This window comes from Cryptomeria japonica, chromosome 2 (assembly GCF_030272615.1).
Source record: "Cryptomeria japonica chromosome 2, Sugi_1.0, whole genome shotgun sequence".
NCBI lineage: Eukaryota > Viridiplantae > Streptophyta > Pinopsida > Cupressales > Cupressaceae > Cryptomeria > Cryptomeria japonica.
The window spans coordinates 230,654,527-230,665,628 of record NC_081406.1 but is presented as its reverse complement, the minus strand read 5'-3'; positions in this window follow the sequence as shown (position 1 = coordinate 230,665,628).

Below are 11,102 nucleotides of genomic sequence, written 5' to 3'. Positions count from 1 at the left end.
TCGAAACAGAGTGTTGAACTTGTTATTAGGATAACCGGTGAACAATTGAGAGGGGGGGTGAATCAGTTGTTAACAAATTATATCATTTAATCCACTTAATAACCTTAAACCAAATTAAGTATCGATAAGGTAGAAACAGATATCGGTAAGCAATAAAACTTAACAATAAAATAGATAATCAACATAATGCAACCATACCACATAACACCATGATTTGTACGTGCAAAACCCGAAAAGGGAAAAACCACGGTGGGAAGCCTACCCAAAGTCAGATGATACTTTTATAGAAAGTATGTGATACAATGAGGGGCCTACACATGCAGGAAGGCACACTGCCTAGAGCGTACTGCTCATTACAAAAGAGTCTCACTGACTACAAAGAGGTAATAACCATCTCAAGATAAATGGACAACAATCCAATAGAGTGAACTGCCAGAGATAGCATCTACCATACCTGATTACAGTCCTAGTTAAGCTCAATACCGGAGGCCTTTGATCTCTTCCTTAATCCCAATTCAATCACCTATGATCAACCAAATCTCCTTCGCATATGATATTGCATTTGAAGACCAGGACACATAATCCCCATTCCATACCATGATCTACAATGAGATCTTACATTATTTTATACCAACCCTAAGGCCTAAACCAATTAGGTCAGCCACCTAAAAGATATTACAATAAGATCATTATTTAAATCCATATTACAACGATATGCCATGTCGTCTTAAGACCAAAACAACAATAACCAATCCATAGAACATTCTAAAAATTGTTACAAGCTAGGGTTGTCGTTGCACCAAAAGATCGACCTGCCAATGCCTGATACAACCACTAGACTTATAGAATCCACGGGAAGTTGTTAAACCATGTCGCGAATCCCCATGAGGGATGCTGGCCCACTACCAATAGAAACATTCCAATAACGTGTAGAAAACATGTTATCATGATACCGGTCCATAACCTAGATAGGCACCGAACCTATTTTGGGTCCACCATGCCAAAACAATATCTTAAAGTAGTTGTAGCATGATCATAGAACATCTTCAGCTTCCTCAAATCCATCTAGAAGCTGCACCCACACCACTTATGCATCCTGTCAAGATTTCTCAGTGAAATCTCTATCGGTTAAACCTTAAACCAATGCCAGTATGGGTTTATAAGTGTATGATAACATTCGATTACCAATTCAATACCAATTGACCAAAACATGCTCTGGGAACATGTAAAACATAAAATCAAACATACTCCATTGATCCAAACATGCCAGAAGTGTCCAACAAATAGTCTCTTCTACCGGTAACCAAAACATGTCCGTCAGTAACCAACCATAACAGCTAGTGTTGACATCAATGACAAAAAATCAATGCAACACATAATAAATTCATCCATATTGCCAACACCAGTTACTCTAGTAGTATCAGAGAATTCTACAGTAATTAAAGAACAGGAAAGAGGAATAGAGAGTTAGAGGACTCCTAGGTAAGTGAGATTGAATGATTCAGAAGATCAGATCATTCGGGATAAGAGCAATGGAGTGATGACAAGAAGAAGAGTGGAAACTAATGAGGTATGTTTAATTTCACAAGTTGAACCGGTATTAGTAATTGAGGCATGTAAAGATGAATATTGGTTGAAAGCTATGTAAGAAGAATTAGATCAGATTGAGAAAAATAACACATGGACTTTGGTTCCCCGACCTAAAAATAAAAAATGTTATTGGAACTAAATGGGTTTTTAGGAATAAATTGAATGAGGATGGTCAAGTTATAAGAAATAAGGCTAGATTGGTTTGTAAAAGATATTCTCAGAAGGAAGGAATTGATTATGGAGAGACTTTTGCACATGTAGCTAGGATTGAAGCTGTAAGATTATTTCTTGCCTATGTTGCTTATAAAAACTACAAGGTTTATCAGATGGATGTTAAATGTGCATTTTTGAATGAGGATCTTGATGAGGAAGTTTATATTGAGAAACCTAATGTTTTTTCACTATCAGATGATACAAACATGGTTTGTAGATTAAGGAAAGCTTTATATGGATTGAAACAAGCACCCAGACCTTGGTATGCAAGGTTGGATAAATATCTTTTGAAACTTGGTTTTACTAAGGGCAATGTTGACAGTAATTTATATTATAAGATCACTAATGATGATATATTGAATATTGAAGTATTCATTGATGACATTATTTTTGGAGGTGAAGATAAGTTATGCATAGAATTTTCTAAGAATATGGAGAAATAATTTGAGATGTCTATGATTGGTGAGATGAATTTTTTATTAGGTTTGCAAATTACTCAGACTGACAAAGGTATTTTTATTTGTCAAACTAAGTGTGCTAAAGAATTGTTGAAGAAATTTGGTATGGGAGATTCTAAACCGGTAAGTACTCCTATGGTTACAAGTGAGAAATTGACAAGAAAAGATGTTTCTGCACTGGTAAATCCTACAATATAAAAATCTATGATTGGAGGTCTACTTTATTTGACTCGGACTAGGCCCGACATTATGAATGTTGTTTGTATTGTTTCAAGATTTCAGAGTGATCCTAGAGAGAATCTTGACAGTGCGATGAAAAAGATTTTTAGATACTTACAAGGTACATCAGAATATGGTTTGTGGTACCCTAAGGAAGATAACTTTACTTTATGTGCATGTACAGATGTTGATTGGGCTGGAGATGTCGATGACCAAAAAAGTACTGCCAGTGGAGCTTTCTTTCTTGGAAAGAAGTTGGTTTCATGGATCAGCAATAAATAGCCGTGTACTTCTTTATCTACTGTTGAAGTTGAATATGTTGTTGCTATTGCTAACTATACACAAGTTTTATGGATGAAGAAAATGTTGAAGGATATAAAGGTTGATTGTGATGCACCGGTAGTTATTCACCATGATAACTATTACTATTGATATATCAAAGAATCTGGTATTTTATTCTAAGACAAAGCACATATCTATCAAATATAACTTTTTGAAGGAAAATGTGGAAGCAAATGAAGTTAGACTGGTTTATGTGAACACTAAGGAACAAATTGTAGCTATTTTCACTAAACCTTTTCCCAAGGAATCATTTGAGTACCTGAGAGACAGATTAGGAGTTTATGCCCCTTAGGTAGAGACTTGATTGATGCGGTTTGGCATCAGTCTGGTATGCAATATCAAAGATACTATTCATTCCAGCATTGATGTGGGGATGCTACTTCTTAGGGGGAATGGTCTGCTTTGTGATTTAGTGGTTTATATTTTTTATTTGATATTTTTTGTCAGATTGATGACATTGATGTCAAAGGGGGAGTGATATTGATTTGAAAAAGAAAAATAAAGTGAAAAAGAAAAAGATTGGGGGAGAGATATTGATAGGGAGAAATTCAAATCTTTACAGAGATATTATTCATAGGGGGAGTTTGGTCTTTAGTTTAGAGTTGTATATAGGAGATTGTTGGTTGTCTCCCATTGGGGGAGACTTGTTTGGCATTTCTTTGTACTTAGATGTTTTTCACATCTAGTGTTGTCATCAATTCCAAAGGGGGAGATTGTTAGCCATTTGGTGGAATTGATTATGTCTTTCATTGATGTTTTGTCTTTGATGCCAACACTAGTTGTTTGGATACTTTACCGGCACCCTTCTAGTCCCGGTAGGTTGAGTGGTTTTTGGTTGATTTGGATCTGGCATGATCCGGTAGGGTCTAGTATAGTCTGGTGATGGAATTGGCTTAATCATGATACCCATTCTCATATTTAGTAAGTTGGTTTTGGTATGGTGATCAAATGCTATCCTATTTAATTAGAAGCTTAGTTACTGGTTCCAGCGAGGGTTTCACCGACAAAGCTTTTGATAAAGATCTTTGATGAATTGCATAAGTGGTATTGGTGCAGCTTCTGGTGGAGTTTCAGGATGTTGTTGGTGATCATGTTCGAGACTTGGTGGCTGGAGATTATTGTTGTAGCGTGTGGACCTATACTAGGTCTCGGTTGATCTAGGTTATGGACCGTCTTTAATGTATCATGTGGATTGGACCTCTCGATATGTTTTTGGAATGTCTTATGTGTTGGATATTATTTGTTTGGTCTAAAGTTGACACGGTTTGTAATTATGTAATCGGTTTATTAACTGGTGGTCGACCTAATTGTTTATGGTCGAGGGTTTGTATATATAGATGTAAGATCTCATTGTAGATCATCATGGTTATGTTAGAGGTCATGGTCAAGGAATGTAATGTGTGAATAATATAATATCATCCAAATAGAGGATTTGGTCGATCATTGGAGATCTAATTGGGTTTATGTAAGAGGATTTATTCCTTCAGTATTGAGCTTAACCGAAACTATACTTAGGCATAGGAGATGTTATCTTTTGCAGTTCACCACTTCTCTATATTGTAGTATGGATTTCTATGTAGTCAGTGCGGCTCCTTTTGTGATGAGAAGTGTGCTCTAGGTTGTTGGCCTTCCTGCAAGTGAAGGCCCCTCAATTGCAATTAACATACTTACTACAGAAGTATTATCTAACTATGGGTAGGCTTTCCACCGTGGTTTTTCCCTTTACCAGGTTTTCCACATATAAATGATGGTGTCATGTGGATGGTATTTATTCTGTGATTATTTTTTATACTTAATTGGTTTAACTTCTATTCAGGTATTAATGTTTTGGGTTCCGGTATTAATGTTTTAATTGATGATGGTTCTGGTAATCTGTGACAACTGATTCACCCCCCCCTCCCCTCTCAGTTGTCTTCCAGTTATTTGAATTGTCTAACAATCAAAATATGATGACCTAGAAGGCTAGAATCCTCAAGGAAAGTTCACTACCTTACAATAATATTCAGACTATAATCCGGTTAGGATGAAATGAAAGAATAGCATCTCCAAATGCTTGATGATAGTTCTGGTTAAGCACAATTGTTTTCCCTACAACACAGTCTTCTCTACACTTCACACTGAAAGATAAATTCTCTTGTTTACACATACACCACTCTCTAATAATGTAGACACAACACCCATACCCAAATTACATGAATACAACATCTATTTATAGAAATCATCAACCTTGACTACAAGGTCAACTCAACCCTTAACTCCTAATTATAAAATTACACCACTCAATACATAAATCAACCACCGGACCAATACAATATCATGACAACATATCATGTACCCAAATCAACTCCTCAAATGCACAACACTACTATAAATCTCGCCAAGATCAATCGCAACATGCTACACCACTGAAAATGTTGCATAACACAAAGAATATCACTGGACACATAAGATATTCAATAACGTGCACAATGATCAATTTGGACCACCAAAACAAATAGGAGATGATTATGAAACACCAACAAGCACATTGGAATCATCTGCAATAGCTGCACCAACACCACTTATTCAAATCTCCATCGATCACCATGTTGATACTCAAGAACACTCAACAACAGCAACTGGGACAAGAAAGATAACTTGTGGAGCACCAAATCACAAACCATTTGAATTTAATATACACACAAACATCCCAAACACTCTCCCAAAGCTGCAAAAAAAGATATAATCATTCTGGAGCACAACGAATCAAACACCAGAACACTCCAACATTGAAAACTGAAAAAACCAATCTCCATACTAGTTTCCAACACTTGATCAAATCCCACATATCATCATAAAATCAATATAGAATGAAGTATCTCTAGTTGATTCAGCATATCAATAAGATAAACCAACTAGATCAACTCACTGCAAACACTAGAACACCAAAACAACTCTCTACAACACCAAAACACAGGAATATGTTGACATCAATGACAACAATATATCCTAGAAGTAGCAATATCCAACAATCTCCCCCTTTGGCATTGATGGCAATATATGAATGTGAAAAACAATCAATGCAAAGGAATAAATCAACACTAGCAATCTCCCCCTAAGATCATGCACACAAAGCTTCCAAGATTACAACAATTTTTCACATGCTTCTATCCCCCTTTGTCAACAATACCAAAGACATAAATCATGCATCTCTCTCTCTAAGAAGGACAATATCTCCCCCTTAGGATAAACTCACACATTGAACCATACATTGACTATTAATTCCACTAGATTGATGCATCTCAATGCATCTAATTCTCATCAGGAGGGTCAGAGACCCCTAACTTGTCTCTTAAATAGACAAATGTATTTTCAAGAAAAGGCTTAATAAAAAATTCTGTAATCTGATCCTTTGTAGATACATACTCCGATTGACTTCTTCATCATTGATCTTCTCCCTAAAAAAATGATACTTAATTGATATATGCTTTGTTTTAGAATGTAGTACCAGATTCTTGGAAATATTAATAGCACTTGAATTGTCATAATATATAATAGTAGGCTCATCATAAACAACTCTAATGTCCTTCAACATTTCCTGCATCCAAACTACTTAAGTACAATTTCTAGCAGCAACAATGCATTCAACTTCAGCAACATCTTTACGTTCAATTTTGCAAATTGGGCATATCTCTTCAACAACAATCATTCTCCTAGTCATCACTCCTTTTTTTTATCACCAATAATCTAATTTTCTAAAATGATTCAATTTCACATACCTCGGACTCTTCTGATTATTTTGATTCTCTAGTTCTTGAACTTCTTCATCAGTAGCATCAATATCTAGATTAACTCTCTACTAAAGCATTCTGCTTCAGATTCTCAGTCTGTACTTTCTTTGAAATAATATCCTAATCATCAAACTCATATCCACATGCTCTGATCTACTTTCCATGACATTCATCTACCTTTGCATTTGCACTTTCCACTATCCTCTTTAATCTCTTATTGTAACACTGGTAGGCCTTGCTCTTAGTAGAATAACACAAGAAGATTTTTTCATCACATCTTGCATCAAAATTTCTTATATCCTCAACAATGCAACTTGTTGAATTCATTGGTACCAGATCATCTTCTTTGATAGCAATAAATACAAATTCATCTTCCGAATTCACTGATTCTTCATTTGTTACACTTCCATAAAAAAATATAATAACATTTCTTCTGATATTTGTACTTCTGGTTAGGCTTGTAGGGCTTATCATACTTATCATGTGTCTCATATCTATCATTTTTATCAAATTTATCATGCTTATTATATCTTGACATTCTTTCAGTACACCTAGAAGAAAATGTCCTATCTTATTACAAGAGAAACATTTCAAATGTAACTTTCCATCATACTTACTGGCTCCCTTAGGCAATCTCCAAGCAATAAGTTCTTCAAGCTCATCCAAATCTTTTTCATGTTCTTCCATCTCTCTCATTTCTCTCATATCTTGAAACTCTAGATGAACTCTCTCCTAGATCATACTTCTTCTTCCCGGATACAGAGGCTTTAAATGCAATTTCAGATTTACCATGTGATTATCCAAATTCACTCAACTCAAAAGCAACAAGTTTACCAACCAACATGTCTCTTGTCACAATGGTCATAGTCTGGATCACATCAATAGTATAAAATTTAGATTTATAAGCAAGAGGAAAAGATCTCATCACTTTAGCAACAATCTCATCTTCTTCAAGAGTTCCACCGACAAATCTAATGTTCATAACATGTTCATTCACCTTATCCATAAAGGTTGATATGGTCTCATCATCTCCCATCTTCAACATCTCATACTTTCCTTTCAAACTCTATAGCTTAGCAACTTTGACATGTTTATCTCCTTCATATAGGGTATCTAACTTCTCCCAGATCTCATATGCAGTCTGAAGTCCCATCACATCAGTCATCTCTTAATCGGTCAAGGAACTCATCAATGCTTTCTTAGCTCTTATGTTATGTTCAATATCCTTGATCTCAACAGTAGTAACTAGACCATTCTAAGGAATAGTATAAGCATTCTTTTTAATCTTCCAATAATCTTCTCCAAGCCACTTCAAATGACACTCCATCTAATCCTTCCATACAATGTAATTTTTTCCATCAAATCTAGGACTCTCCTTCTTGAACACATAGGTTTCCATCGCGAATCTCCTCAAGTTTTCAAGATTCTTTTGGAGGATCTAGTTCTGATACCAATTGTTGGCAACAACAATGAAGGAAAACTGAGAGGGTGGGGTGAATCAGTTTTCACTAGATTAAACAAATTACGCACAATCTCAAATGTGATCAACTGCAGCAAGAGTAAAAATAAACACAATAACAACACACATAACATGAAGATTTTTGATGTGCAAAACCCGGTTAAGAGAAAAACTATGGTGAGAACCTACCCACAATAAGATGATACTCTGCAGTAGTATGTGTAATATTACAATGGGGAATGCACATGCATTTAGGTACATTGACTAGACCTCATTTCTCAAAATATGATGACCCAGAAGGCTACAACCCTCATCGAAGGTTCACTACCATACAATAATATTCAGACTACAATCTAGTTAGAATGAACTGGAAGAATAGCATCTCCAAATGCCTAATGACAATTCTGATTAAGCACAATTGTCTGCCTTGCAACACAATTTGCTCTACACTTCACACTGAAAGATAAATTTTCTTGTTTGCACATACACCACTCTTTGATAATGCAGGCACAACACCCATACCCAAATTATATGAATACAACACCTATTTATACAAATCATCAACCTTGACTACAAGGTCAGCTCAACCCTTAACACCTAATTACAAAATTACACCACACGATACATAAATCAACCACCAGACCAATACAATATCATGACAACATACCATGGAGCCAAATCAACTCCTTGAATGCACAACACTGCCAGAAATCTCGCCAAGATCAACTGCAACATGCTACACCACCAAAAAATGTCACATAATATAAATAATATCACCGGACCCATAAGATCTTCAATAATATGCACAATGATCAATGCAAACCACCAAAACAAATAGGACATGATTAGAAAACACCAACAAGCACATTAGAATCATCTGCAATAGTTTCACCAACACCACTTAATCAAATCTCCATTGATCAACACCTTGATACCCAAGAACACTCAACAAAAACAACTTGGACAAGAAAGATAACTTGTGGAGTATCAAATCACGAACCATCTGAATTGAAGATACACACAAACATCCTAAACACTCTCCCAAATTCGCAACACAAGATAATCATTCTGGAGCATAACAAATCAAACACCAGAACACTGCAACACTAAACATTAAAAACCAATCTCCATACTAGAATCCACAACTTGATCAAATCCCATATAACATCATGAAATCAATATAGAATGAAGTATCTTTAATTGATTCAACATATCAAACAAATAAACCAACCAGATCAATTCACTGCAAACACCAGAATACCAAAACAACTCTCTGCAACACCAAAACACAAGAATATGTTGACATCAATGACAATAGCATATCCTAGCAGCAACAATATCCAACAGGTGTTGAGAATTATATACATAGAGTGATTGAGCTTGTTGATGGCATTAGATTTGTCGGTGGACATTTGGATAAAAGTGATGTTGTTCAAAAGATATTGTTGACCCTGTTGAAATCCTACAAAATAAGAATGTGTGCCATACAAGAAAGCAATTATTTGAGAAGTATGCCATTGATCAGCTTACTAATACCTTAATGACCTTAGAAATCTTTGAATTGAAGGAAGAGAAAAGAGATAAAAAAAAAAAGCAGATTGAATGTTTCAAGACATGATAATTCAGAATGCAGTGGAGACATGGATGAAGCTAAAGCAAACATTGTGACAAGATTGCAGCAAGGCACTGGAAATTACAAGGGTAAGTTACCTCTGAAATCTTTTTCTTGTGGTAGAATTGGACATTATGCTTTTGACTACACTTACAAGGAAGACTATAAGAGACCGAATGATGATTAGAAGAAAAATAGAACTAGGAAACCCAACTTTAATAGAAGAGAGAAAAAGGGCTTATGTTCTATAGAGGAGCATACATCTGAAGATGAAATTGATGATGAATCAAATGAAGAATCTTTTTTTCTGGCTATTGAAGAAAACAAGAATGCATCGGAGAAACCGAAAGAAAAGAAATCAGTCAAGATTGCATTGCATGCTAAGATAGAACCAAATACATGGATCATTGACTCTAAATGCTCAAATCATATGAATGGTGACAAAGACATTTTTATTAATCTCATGAGATATGATGATGGATCAGTAAAATTTGTTAGAGAAGATGGTGCAACTTTTTGAGGTATCGGAAGTGTTTCTATTGATGGTAAGGATACAATTGATGATGTTTATTATGTTGAAGGATTAAGACATAGTTTGTTAAGTGTTTTTTAGATGTTTTGAAAAGGCTATGAAGTTTTGTTCAATAGTATCAGATGTGTGATAAAAAAGAGAAGACTTGTAAAAAAGGTTGTAAAAAGGCTTAGAATAGGTGGAAATGTATACTACATCAAGGATAAAAGAGAAAGCAAATGTTTTCTAACACATAATGTTGAGATTGTTCCAGTAATTATAGAGAAGACAAGTGATCTGATAGAGAACAAGGAGAAGGAAACAAATGAAGAAGAAGAAGAAGTTGAAGACTTAGCAAAAGTTCCCACTAATTATGTTTAGAAGCATCATTTAGAAAATTGAATAATTGGAGACAAGACAAAAGGTTTTTATACAAGAAGGAAGATTGCAAAAGCACAAGAACAAGCCAACTACTGTTTTCTATCGATGATTGAGCCAAATACTTATGAGGAAGCAAGTAAAAATGGAAGTTGGATAAAATAAATGGAAGAAGAACTAAATTAGATTCAAAAGAACATGACCTAGGAGCTAGCACCTAGACCGGTGGACAAGAATGTGATAGGAACAAAATGAGTATTGAAGAACAAACTAAATGAGCAAGGATAGGTCACAAGGAATAAATCAAGACTAGTATGTAAAGGATATTCTCAGGTGGAAGACATATATTTTGAAGAATTTTTTTCTCCTATAACAAGGATGGAATTTATATGTATGTTTATTAAATTTTTTGCTTACAAGAACTTAAGATTTTATTAGATGGATGTCAAGTCAATATTTTTAAATGGATATCTAAAAGAAGAAGTATACATTAAGAAACCAAATGGGTTCAGACTGACATAAGTTCTGGATATGGTGTGCAACTGAAGAA